The 13,012-nt window shown below is 40.5% G+C and overlaps 1 long non-coding RNA gene across 3 annotated transcripts in view; it reads left to right on the top strand.

The window, feature by feature from the left end:
• LOC110129994 (uncharacterized) overlaps positions 1 to 13,012 on the top strand; it is a 146,167-nt gene that overhangs the window by 40,669 nt on the left and 92,486 nt on the right. For 2 of the 3 annotated variants that reach the window (XR_002311683.2, XR_011489496.1), the window contains exon 2: positions 5,697 to 5,779. This is a non-coding gene — a long non-coding RNA (uncharacterized lncRNA). The remainder of the gene's footprint in view (positions 1 to 5,696; positions 5,780 to 13,012) is intronic. The other variant, XR_011489497.1, reaches the window with a different exon arrangement.

Here is a 13,012-nt window from a genome sequence, read left to right as displayed (position 1 = left end):
TTGTTTGGAAGGTCAGTGTATGGCCATTGGGTGACCCTCACTTTAGGACCGAGCATCCTCTCCAGCCTATTTTTTACAACGTTCGCAGATGCTGCGTCCATCCTCATTAATGTCATTGGATAGTGGTCATTTCAACCTTAACTGACTCTTTTATTTTTTCACTTTTTGGGAAATACACTATTAATACAATTTGTCAGTATTCTCTGAGGAGCACTTATTATGCTGCAATTTTAGTATGTTTTACCAATTTAGTTGTCATAATGGGCTGCAAGTGCCTTGATTTTAAAATCTTATTTCCCAGGCCTTTCGAGAGCTGGCTATAACCTGAGATTATTTCCCTAATGGACTGTTTCTATAATGTACTTCTTAAAAGCCAAATGGTACTTCTCACTTCATTTTGCATATCCAGTGACATTTTTAGCTTGGTATTAATAATCCAACATTATAATAAAAATAATAATAGCAAGAATTTGAAAATCCATTACAAATCTCCTTAAACCCAGGTGAACTCATTAACTCTTAGATAAAATAAATTGGATTAAAAAAAAAGACTTGATTTTTTATTCTGCCTCTCATGATGACTTTGAGTAGGAATAAGTAGAAGTGAATTCTCCCGACTTCAGATCTGGTGTTGGTTTTGCTAGAATGACCAATTAAGATAGGCTGTGAGATTTAAAAATGAAAACAGAGAAAGAAACTTCTGTCTTCTCTTTGAGTCAAACAGATGAATGTGAAAGCAAAGGCTGTGATTTCTGCTTTTGTCATCTGAGTGAGGTGGGATCAGGGGAAATAAGAAAGATGCTTGATTAAGTCACCCAAATTTACAAACCAAACATGTAGACAAGCTAGAATTTTCAACAACTAGAGCCTTATAAAAACAAGTTTTCTGTCCTGCATTTCAGCCTAAAATGTCAGCATTTTGACCATGCTGAGGGCTCTGTGAGTTCAGTCATCTGTGGGCTTCACTTAGGTATAATGGGCTGTGCTGTGCTTAGTCGTTCAGTCTTGTCTGGCTGTTGGTGACTCCATGGACTGTAGCCCATCAGGCTCCTCCATTCGTGGGTTGAACTGTGTCAAATTCCTGTGTTAAATCCTAACCCCACTATCTAAGAATGTGACCTGATTTGGAGACAGGGTCTCATGGGTTTGTGGGGGGATATTAAGTTAATGAGGTCATGGGGAGGGTCCTAATCCAACAAGACCGTGTCCTTCTAAAAAGAGGAGATTAGGACAAGGACGTACACAGTGGGTAAAGGCCATGTGACAGCACAGTCAGAGACTGGAGGATGCGTCTACAGGCCTAGGGCTGGCAGAGGTTGCCATGACGGCACCTGCACCAGGAGGGAGACCTGGAATAGACTCTCCTGTGGAACCTTCAGAAGGGATCACCTACTAACACCTGGATCTGGGGCTGCTCCAGAGCCATAAGACACTGGATATCAGTTGTTGATGCCACACAATGTGTGCTTCTTTGTTATGGCAGCCCCAGCAGACAAATACACTGGACACCCAGACAGTCAAAACCGTGACCAACATAATCCACACCCATCAGGTGCTTATGGTGAATTTAGTGAGCGATCCCCCTGAAACACTGAGCAACTACAGGTGCATCCTTGAGGGAGGGCCCTAGAGTAATTCAAACTGTAAATACTATCAGAAATCAGAGGACCAAAAGAAACAGAGACCAAAACCTCCAAAAAGTCCCACAGCTTAGAGTGAAAGAAAGAGGAAGGGTGTCAATGAATCTAGAGGAAGAACCCAAAGCCCGTAGCTTGGGGGATGGATGCTGGAAACAAAAGTCAAGGGACTTCCCTGGTGATGCAATGGATAAGACTTCACCTTTCAATGCAGGAGGTGTGGGATCCATGCCTGGCTGGGAAGTTAAGATTACACATGCATTGTGGCCAAAAAACCAAAACAGAAGCAATATTGTAAGAAATTCAAAAAAGACTTTAAAAATGGTCTGCATCCAAAAAAATAAAAATCTTAAGAAAAGAAAGACCAAAAGCCAAGACCCCATCTCTTTTCTGACTAATAATGTCCTGTGTTCTCACTGGCCATCCAAAGACACAGCCTGGTGGAAATGACCCCCTGGTAAGTGAGAGTGTCAGGTGGTGTCAGAGAGGAGAAGGTCATCACCAGGCTCAAAATTTCCAGGAGGGTGTGTGTTTCTTTACATACCATTTCAAGCAACAACAGAAAAACAAAACTGCAAAATGTAATTTTGCTACTTCCATAGAGCTCTATAATTGCTGTTAAAAGTCAACACACAGGACATGCCTATGGCAAGGTCCTTATTGCCCAGGAATGACTTTATCATTTAAAATCGTTAAAGAAAAATTGGATTTTATACTTAAAGATGGAAATATTTCTTGCCGTTTGTAGAGCTTATGAAACTCAACTTCATTTTCAATGTTCAATTACTAGTGAAAGTGAAAAGAAACTTTATTTAATAATTGACTTGGGTTGCCTTTAAATATAGCTTTGGCCTGTTTTATGAATTTTTTCTTTAATTTTCTATTAGTAGGCATAACTGCGTGCTCATATTTGTTATGACATATCGTAATTGTACCTTCTTTTCAACAGCTCATGAAAACTCTACTTTTATGGTGCAGAATAAAACCCCATCATAATTTTACTTTTCTCTGAGGAAATTCCTGAAATATAAGTTTAAATATTAGAGACAATGAGACAGAGGCAATCGCTTAAAACCACAATGGAAATTTGACTCATTCTGGAACTTCAAAATTGCAAAGTGCTACTAAAAATAATTAGTCATCCCTACTGCCTGGCAAGATTTCTTCTTGGATATTCTATACTTGTGAAATGCACTGCAAGTAACTCACCCTTCTTTCAACCCTTGGTTTGCTGCGAGCTATTGATCCCTGTGTTGACATTAACCACCTCCCAATCCTTTCTTACACATCTCTCCCTGCACCAATCAGAACAGAGGAGGTTTATCTAGGCCATGTGTGCTTATTAAGGATATCACTCATTGAATTAAAAATTAAAAGTGAGTAATTCTATGATGTGATTGCAGTAATTAAAGTACAAAAGGAAAGTTTGATGTCACGTTTAAAAATGAGCCTTAGAGTAATTGGATAGAGGACTGATAAAAGAACAATGCGCTTACTTTGCATGTAGAGCTCTTCAAATTAATAAAAGCCAATGTACAGCTGTCTGTCTGAGACATCTTGTACTGTCTAGAAGGCCAACAACAAATTATTATTGTTTTTCCCCAATACATTGGTCACCATTTTGGTAATACCCACTCAGCCTCTCAAAACTTGTCTGCAGCTTATTAGAAATACAGGTTAGATACAAACGAAGGACAGACACCATTTCTCATGCATACTGTGCTACTGTTCACCATTTGTCTCAGGAAAAAGTGACATTTTTTTTCAGCTTCATTGAAATATAACTGACAAATAAAAATTATGTGTATTTAAGGCACATGGCATGATGGTATGATTTACGTACAAGCTATGAAATGATTGTATTTATTTTATCCTGAAAAAATAAGTAACCCATATGCATAAAGGAATATTGGAAAATACAGTATTGTATTACTATAATATTATTGTAATAATATTATAATATTTTTAATTGTAATATTGGAAAACACAATATTAGAAAATACAGAACAGCAGGCCAGAAAAAATAATCAAATATACCCACTGCCCTTTTTTCTGGGAAGAGGTTGTCAATATACTGTGTACATACACACTATTATATGTGACTTCTTTTACTTATATATCCAAGGCCTTTTCTGTGTTTTGGAAGAACCTTGAAAAATATAATATTGAATGAGTGTGCAACGCTCTATTAAGTGGTTATACCAGCACTTAACTAACAATTGCATTTTTATATTGCTTTTTCCAGTTCTTTAAACCATAAAGAACAAAGCAGGGGTAACACTGCTTTGCCATCATTCCCCCCTCGACCCCCCAAATCCATAGATTGAAGTCCTAACCAATATTGTGTCTATATTTGGAGTAAGGAAGTAATTTAGATAAAAAATGACAGAATTTAAAAAAAAAAAACATTTTTCTACAGTTATAAAAAGATGCCAGGATATATGGGAGCGCTTGAACATGAACTTAAATTCTCATAAGACTTGGAGAACAACACTTTAGGAGTAAACACAGCTCTCAGCTCCAAAGGGATGGCTATGTCTGTCTCTGTCTCACCTTTCATGGTGGTGGCAAACCCATGAGATAATGAAATCTCAGGACACCCTGTGAGTCCTGGGTTTTGCTAGGTAAAAACAGATTGTGCACCTTTCACCTGCTTTTAATGGCTGAGCTTCAGCTTCCTTCCCTTCTTGAAGTTGCTTCCCTCGTTTCATGGTCTTTGAGTTACAACATCATTACCTTTTCAGTGAGATCAGGTCAGCCTCTCACCTTTGTAACTGGGCAGACTCATGGAATCACTCCCAGGAAGTTGGCACCATTCTGCCTTTTGCTGTATTTAGGACATTATATTGTTTTACTTTATATTCAATTGCTTCTATAAAGGTACACACACACAGTGTGTATGTATTTCCTGGTCACCTGGCTGTCTAGCTGATATCCGGGGAACTGCAAAGGTGAGTAAGACATAATCATTTCCTCCTAGTGGGACATGATATAGGCGGGGAATGAGCTACAAGTCAACCAAGAATAATGTGCATTCCAATGCATGGTTTCAAACAGTCATATGTTTAGAAAAAAGTAATTTTCTTTTACTAGCCCAACTGAAAACTGTATTTGGTAAATACTATGTGCAGGTCTTTAAGAAAATTATTTTAGAATCTCCAAGTGTAATAAATTAAACATGCTTTCTGTAATTTCTTTTCTTTTTAACATTTTTAGGAAAAGTAACTTGGTCTATAAAATGCTACCAAAGTGAAGTTGAATCAAAAACAGTTTTTAGTGAATTTTCTTATGAAGTATAAATAGGTTACAGAAAACAAAATTAAAAACATAACGTTACGATTTTGTCAGTTAATATGAGAGAAACTAACGGATTGTGGAGGTCAAGCTTTTGAAAACTTCCAGAAGTCCTACCAGAAGACAAAAATAGATAGAACTATGTTTCTTTTTCAAAGAAATATAATTCCTCCTCCCTCCACCTCCTCATTCTCTATTCTTTTTAGAATTTTTACGTTAAGTTTACATAGTTCTCTTTTCAGTGTCATTATTTACAACACTGTCACTGTTTCCATAGTTATGCAGAACGTCTGTTTCCATAGCAACACTCTTGGTTTCCTAAACAAATAGTATCACAGTGTTAATCTTGTTTCACTGTTATTGTGCTATGTTATTAGATACAAAACTCAAAAAATAATTTAAGGAGGGTTTGAAGCTAGGTGGGTTGGTTTTATTGTTTAGTGCTTTTAATATGAAATTTCAATTTCATATTAAAATACATATCAGTTTGAAAAATAGTGGGAATTTTGCATTGCAAACATGATACCAATTTTATTCACTGGTTATAAAACACTATAATTTAATAAAAGAGTGTTTCAATATGTGAACAATATACAAGGAGAAGTTTACCCATCTTCAGATTAAAATGACTGTTTTTCAGTTGGCCTGGATAATTCAGCTTCCCTAAATCTCTAAAGTCATTTATAAGTCACCCACAGCAATATTTCCTTTTGCCATTTTTCATTTTAAGTAATTTCTACCCATTTTTGCCTTTTTATTTTACAGCCCCACAGGAACAACTACAAAGCAGACTTCAAGGGAAATTTATGGCTACTGTTTTCTTTGATTGAAACCAAAGAGAAAAGTTAGTAAGTTTCGGATCTTTGCTTTTAAACTGGTTCATCATTACCCTTAACTTCTTCTCTAAGAAGCAAGTCATTTGGACTCTTTCAGAAATGGAACTGTGGCCTCCCCCCAGCTTATCCAGTTTGCTTGAGTTGGGTGAATTATGTCTGCCTCCTCCGGGAGGGCCTCAGGGCACTTGGAGGAGAAGGTGGCCACCTGCAGGATGGAGGAAAGGGGAAGATTGCTCTTATTTACCCAAAGTGAGGGAGCTGTATTAACAGTCCCGAAACACTGCCATGTCCTATTAGATGTTTGTAAAAGGCCGCTGGGCTGTGCACGTCCGCATCTTAGTGCTCTGAGCTCTGCCTCATTTAACAGGGTGTTTCAGAGGCCTACTCTTCACTCTCCTTTTGAATATGTCTTCCTTGAAGAACAGATTTAAATGAGTTCCCATCTCAATCTAAAAATATATTTTTTTAATTGGGGTAGAGTTGTTTTACAGTATTGTGTTAGTTTCTGCTGTACGAGAAAGGGAATCAGCTCTAAGTATACCTGTACCCCTCCTTCTGGAGCCTCCCTCCCACTCTCACCCCACCCCACTCCTCCAGGTCATCACCGAGCCCTGAGCTGGGCTCCCTGAAACAGCAGCTTCCCACTAGCTGTCTGTTTTACACGTGGCAGGGTACCTACGTCTAAATGTAAGTCCAGATACTATAAAATATTTAGAGGAAAACAGGGGAAGAACGGTCTTTGACATGAATCACAGCAAGATCTTTTTTGACCCTCCTCCTAGAAAAATGAAAGTAAAAACAAAAATAAACAAATGGGACCTAATTAAGCCATCTCAATTTTAGCAGGAAGGGCCCTGAGATAGGGGTATAATCTAGTCATTTGCAAAGTTGAGTTGGTTTGCTCCCTTGTGGGGAAAGGAGTCCCTAATGACAGAGGAGTATTAGTCGATTCAGTCCTGTCCGACTCTCTATGACCCCATGGGCTGTAGCCCTCCAGGTTTCTCTGTCCTTGGGATTCTCCAGACAAGAATACCGGAGTGGGTTGCCATTCCCTTCTCCGGAGGATCTTCCCAACCCAGGGAATGAACACAGTTCTCCGGCATTGCAGGCAGATTCTTCACCATCTGAGCCACCTGGAAAGCCCCTAATAATGACAGAAGCTGGTGTCAAACTTGGGATTCACTGCACCCTGGGTGGAGAGCTGGGGGCAGCCAGACTCTGAGCCAGTCCAACTCAGCTCCGACATCCAAGCTGTGGGATTTGAAGCTTGTGATTTTAGCTCATCTGAGCCTCTGTTACCTCATCTATAAAATCAGGAAAGTAATACCCAGTGTGCAGAATTGTTGGGAGGTTGGAGATACAAACAAGGAACATGGTGACTAACTAAGCTAAGAGGTGGTCATTGTGATTTATCGACATTTACTCCTTTTTTTTTGATAATTTGGAGTTTGGGGTCAGAAAGAGCCCGATTCCCCTGCAGTGCTGTGAGGAGATGTGTCTGTGGACATTCTGCCCTGATCAAGCCTCTTCAGGTTTCACTGGGCTGGCTCCTGCCCACTCGCAGCAGGCAGCCTTAACTCTTCGATCCAGGGGAGGTTGGCATTCGGACTTCCCAAAGATGCCTCGTCATGTGGGTTCCCTCCACAGACAGCAGCCCTGTGACGTGGAAAGCCCCTGAGAAGGGGTCCTTTCCTCCTTGCCACCCTTGAAGTGTAGTTTCACCAGTGTCTCTCAGCCTCTCGTGTACAAACAATTACCCAGGACCTTGCTGAGATGTGAATTTGGGTTCACAGGTCTGTGTGGGGACTGCGTTTCTGTGTGGTTGACAAATTCTTGGGTAATGCCAAAGACTCTGGTCCAGGGACCACATTTTAATGAGAAGAACCTACCCTCCCCAAATCAGAGTTTTTCTCAGATTTTTTAAGACCCCAATTAGGGGCCAGTTCTTGTAACAGTGGGTACCCAAACTACCTTGGTGTATTTGGGGTTCTTTTTCTAGTACAAGATCCAGACCACCCAGGTTCGTTGAACTTGGCCTCCTTGTGGGTTTGATCCCTGGGTCAGGAAGATCCCCTGAAGGAATGCGTGGCGACCCACTCCAATATTCTTGCTTGGAGAATCCCATGGACAGAGGACCCTGTCAGGCTACAGTCTGTAGAGTCACAAAGAGTCTGACATGACTGAAGTGACGTAGCACACACATAGCACATGACTTCTTTGTGAGATGGAGAAACTGGGCTGGCTGAAATCTCTTGGGTCCATCTCAAAGATCAAATGTGATACTCCTCCTCCTTCTGGATGCAGGACAAATCCAGATAGATGCAGAAGTGCATATATTCAAATCAGCTGATTTGACTCTCCTATGGTTGAGGGCAGGAGGAGAAGGGGGAGACAAAGGATGAGATGGTAGGATGGCATCACTGACTCAATGGACCTGAGTTTGAGCAAACTCTGAGGGATAGTGAAGGATAGGGAAGCCTGGTGTGCTGCAGTCCACATGTTAGCAAATAGTCAGACACAACTTAGTGATTGAACAGCAATGAGTCCAAGGATCAAAATGGTTCAGTTGTATTAAGAAAAAATGTATAACAGAATTTGAATTGATCATCAGAAATAGTTTAATATGCCAACTAGAAGTTCAGTGACTCATCTACAAACAAGTAGAGATTCTGGCTGTATATCATAATTATAAAAAAATACAATATACTGAATGTTTTGGAATTCTCTAAGAAAGTATGTTTTTACTTCCTTTTGTTATGTACACAGTATAACAAATCCAGTTAGATTTTCTCAGATGAAATTGTGCTTGATTTTCTGTTCTTTTATACTTCTGAAACTTGTTGGTGTTTTCATTGTTATATCTTAATAGCAGTGTTTCTTTCATGGACACCTTTGAATGGCAACTTGCTCTTTTCTGAGATATTTTAAAAGGAAATTGTATTTGAATGGTCTAAAAAAGAATCCAGGGCTTTCTAGGGGATTTTGTCACTTGGGTTTTCTTCACTTATGATCTCATTGTCAAGGATTGTATAAGCTTCCAAGAACCAAAGGGATAGTGGTTTCTAATAAGTCCATGCAAACACAGGATTATTTTCATTTTTATTTGTATTAAATACATTCACTCCTCTGGCACCAACCTCATAGTGAATCACGATGAGTCTACTTGCCCTCCTCAAAAATAGCAATAGAATTATAACAAAATCAGTTTTCTTTGAAAAAATGAGGCATCCAGTTTTCCAATAGTGCTTGTTTGCCATGAAAAATTCCTCGACTATCAATGATAAACTAGTATGTAAAAAATATGGGTGACAATGGTGTTGTCCTCACATGATGAGGGGCACATGAGCTCACAACAGTTAAGGTCTTAGAGTAGCACGAGGCAAATGACAATGTTCAACAAGTATTACGAAGTGATATTACTCCTGACTCTTATCTCATTGTATCTAACAAACAACACTGAAGTAGCATAAGCTCTCCCCTGCTTCTTATGCACATGTTGTTATATGTATGTATAGATATGCCCTTTTATAAATGATGGTTTCAAATGCTGTAGAAAAATCTGACAGTCCAGTAGAAGGAAATAATGCAAATATTCTCTGAAAGTCTATAATGACTATAATTGAATATTCAGTTCAAATAGATAACCATTCTCTTGATTCTCTGTTAATAGAATGTTAATATAGATGATCATGATTTAGAAAGAAACTGTTTTCCAAATAAAAAAGGGTGGAGAAAAAAAAAACACAAAAAAAACCCCCGAGCCTATAAAACACAGATGTAAGCAAGTGTATTTATTTCCATGAGAAATGCATGTATGTTTTCTACTGGCTGTATTAATTAAAATTAAACATTCATCTTGTCCTATTGCATCTCTGGTTGTGCTATAAAGCATTAACACCGAACTGGTGTTTGCACAGAACAAAGAAAAAGGGAAACTTAGCAAATAGTTGGTTTAGTGAAGTCAATCCACCATTCCAAATCACCAGGGCCACACATTCAGTCAGATGGATAGTTCTCACTTGCTGAGACCATGAAGCCATTCTTCTAAGTCTGTTTTGTGCAATCGTGAAGGGGGATGCACAAGCAAAGTCTCCATGATTTTATGGGGCTTTTCTGCAGTTTATTTATGCAAGGTGAAGCTCAGAAGATTTTCCCTGTACATGAACACTTCAAGATAGCTATCAGGTTTACCAAAGATGCCCCAAAGCCGTGACAGAATAACCTGGGGGTGAATCACCAACAACAGACAGGAGTAGCATCTGAGGAATATGATTAAGCCTCAGGACTCAGTGGTTGGATACCTCATGTTCAGACTCCAGCTCAACACTTGCTGAACTGCTTGACTTTGAGAGACTCACTCACCTCTCTGTCCCTCACATGACATGGTCATCTTGGCAACAGTGATCTCGGTACCTGATGGCAAAGGCCATTGTGGGAAGGAGCAAGATCACGTACACGGGGTGACTAGAGCACTGCTTCTGCCCAAGTGACCAAGAAGTGCTAGCAGTGATTAGAAAGTGAACAATGTTTCCTGTAACTGCCATGGAGACTATTAGTCATAGAGTGCGCTTTTATGAGTTGCTTCCCATTTGGCTAAAGCTGATTATAAACTTCTTCCACTTTGATTCTGTAATCTTGGCAAACATGTAGCTGCTCTGAAGCTTCTAAGTCAGGTTAAGATCTCAGATTCTAGAGGGAGCTTAGTAATGGGTCAGGTATTAGAAGAAAGGGCTGGGAAGACCAGGACTTTTAGATAATTTCAGATGTTTTGGGTATGAAATAATTCTTAAACTCTGGGTTTAACTTTGTCAACATAACCTCAGTAGTAACCATGTGACCAAATGTTTTCATCAGCTCTGGCTGCCATAACAGAATACCCGCAGAATAAACAACAAGTTTATTTTCTTATAGTTCTGGAGGCTGCAAGTCCAAGGTGAAGGTGCTGGCAGATTCAGTATCTGGTGAGGACCCCCTTCCTGCCTTGTGGATGGCTCTTTTCTCGCTGTGTACTCAAGTGACCTTTGATTTAGGATTGTCTTGCAAAGAAATCGCTGATATTTCTTAATAAAAATTGCTGAAATTTTGAAATGTGGTTCTAATAGGCATGCAAATCAGATAAAGATCAGAGGCTATTCTAATTCGGGGAAATTCCAGATGCAGGCACACGTCAGAGATATTTTGGGCTCGGTGCCAGACCGCTGAAATAAAGCGAATATTACAATAAAGCAAGCCACAAGGTTTTCTGGTTTCCAAGTGCATGTAAAACTCAGGGTTATACTATACTATCATTGATTAAGTGTGCAACAGCATTATGTCTGGAAAACAATGTACGTACCTTAAAAGTACTCTTGCTAAAGATGCCAAAACAATTGCAATAATGACATCAAAGATCACTGATCACAAATCACCATAGCAAATATAATAATTATTAAAAACATGGCAATAGTGCGAGAATTGCCAAAATGTGACCCAGAGACAGGAAGTAAGCAATTACTGTTGGAAAAAATGGCACCAATAGTCTTGCTCCACACTGGGTTGCCGCATACCTCCAGTTTGCAAAATACTTGGGTCTACAAAGCATAGTAAGGGAAGTGCACTAAACAAGGTGTGCCTGGCTTGGATAGTACACACTGGGAGGGGTTGGGGTGCTGTTTCTGACTGTTGATAAAGTCGTTTCCAAGGCTGCTTGGAGCAGAAGCTATGGGATCACATGGCACTGTTGATGAGAGTGACTGAGAGTTTATGACCATGACAAAGGTAAGTTGCCCAGCTTTAGGGAGGAGACAGATAAGGGAGTAACAGGAACATACAGCAGGTGCAGTGCAGTCTCTGCCTGCGAGACAACACTGGTTCTGACTTAAAGGAAAGGATGCAGGAGAAGCCAAAGAGGAAGGAGAGGAGGCTGAAGTCCTGGGGAAGCTGTTCAAAGATGGCAAAGGGAGATCTCTGTTTAGGAAACCAGAGTGACATTGAGGGAAGAGACTGAAGAATGATGCTTAAAGATGTGTAGATATAGATCTACGAAGTTACAGTAGTGAGTGAGTAAAAAAAATAAATCACAAGGAAACCCCAGTCCCCGGCAGTTATAGTCTTCACCACTCACAACAGGTCACATGTGAGCTAGGTTTTCACACTAAGAACCTTGAGTGCCCTGGACTTATAAACATGATAATTTTATATGGAGGACCAAAAAAATCTTAAAAAGAAGGATTTCTTACCCTCTAGCTCTCTTTCAAGTTCACATGGCCCAACTTACCAAGTCATCTTTATTAAAGAGTATTTGCAGTTGAACGTTCTGGATCATTCAGAGTCTTTTATTTCTAGATCATACAACTGCTTTAGGTTTTTAAGGGTCAGGAAACACTTCCTCCCACCCACGCAGACTCAGCGCACACTGGCCCTGTGACTCTGAAGGACGCACCCTTGCTCCCAGGCTGGGCCCTGTTGCCCTCAGCAGTGGTGCGTTTCATTCTCCGGAAGATCTCTGAGGACTTGCAGCGGGGTCAAGTGCAGCTCAGGGTCAGTCCTTACTCCTGACTCTTCCCATCCTCACTCACTTCTATCCTGTCTTAGAGTGTGAACGTTGACATGGGTGGTCCCTTGCTCTCTGCTTCTTATTCTGGGTCTCATCTTGTCCACGCTGCCTGAGTCAGCGTGCTTAGGCACTCATGTCCTGTGTTTCCTCCAGGTCTGACTCCTGGGGCAGAAAACCCCCTTTTGAGGTGGTCATCCCCCCCACCCTGTCCGCTAAGACCAGAGTCTTTCTTCCCCACCCAGGCTGACACTGAACTTGACTTGTTTAGCATGAAGCTTCCTTGGTGAAGAGGAAGTGTGAGTTCAGCTTTGTTGCAGGAGAGAAGGAAGAGACGGTGACCTGGTTGGAGACTCTGTTTCTGGGTCACTTGGATGCCTTGCCCACCCCCTAAGCAATGGTCCTGTTTTTGGTAGCTTGTGTTAGAAATGGATGCTTCACTGTTTTCCTTCTTTTAAACATCAACTCTTTGAGGAGAAGTCTTCTTCAGTTCAGTTCAGTCACTCAGTCATGTCCAACTTTCTGTGATCCCATGGACTGTAGCACACCAGGCCTCCCTGTCCATCACCAACTCCTGGAGTTTACTCAAACTCACATCCATTGAGTTGGTGATGCCATCCAACCATCTCATCCTCTGTCGTCCCCTTCTCCTCTTCCTGCCTTCAATCTTTCCCAGCATCAGGGTCTTTTCAAAAGAGTCAGTCTTCTTAGGC

Source organism: Odocoileus virginianus, chromosome 9, assembly GCF_023699985.2.
Source record: "Odocoileus virginianus isolate 20LAN1187 ecotype Illinois chromosome 9, Ovbor_1.2, whole genome shotgun sequence".
Taxonomy (NCBI): domain Eukaryota; kingdom Metazoa; phylum Chordata; class Mammalia; order Artiodactyla; family Cervidae; genus Odocoileus; species Odocoileus virginianus.
The sequence above is the reverse complement of the archived record's forward strand: the minus strand, read 5'-3'. Positions and strand labels throughout refer to the sequence as shown.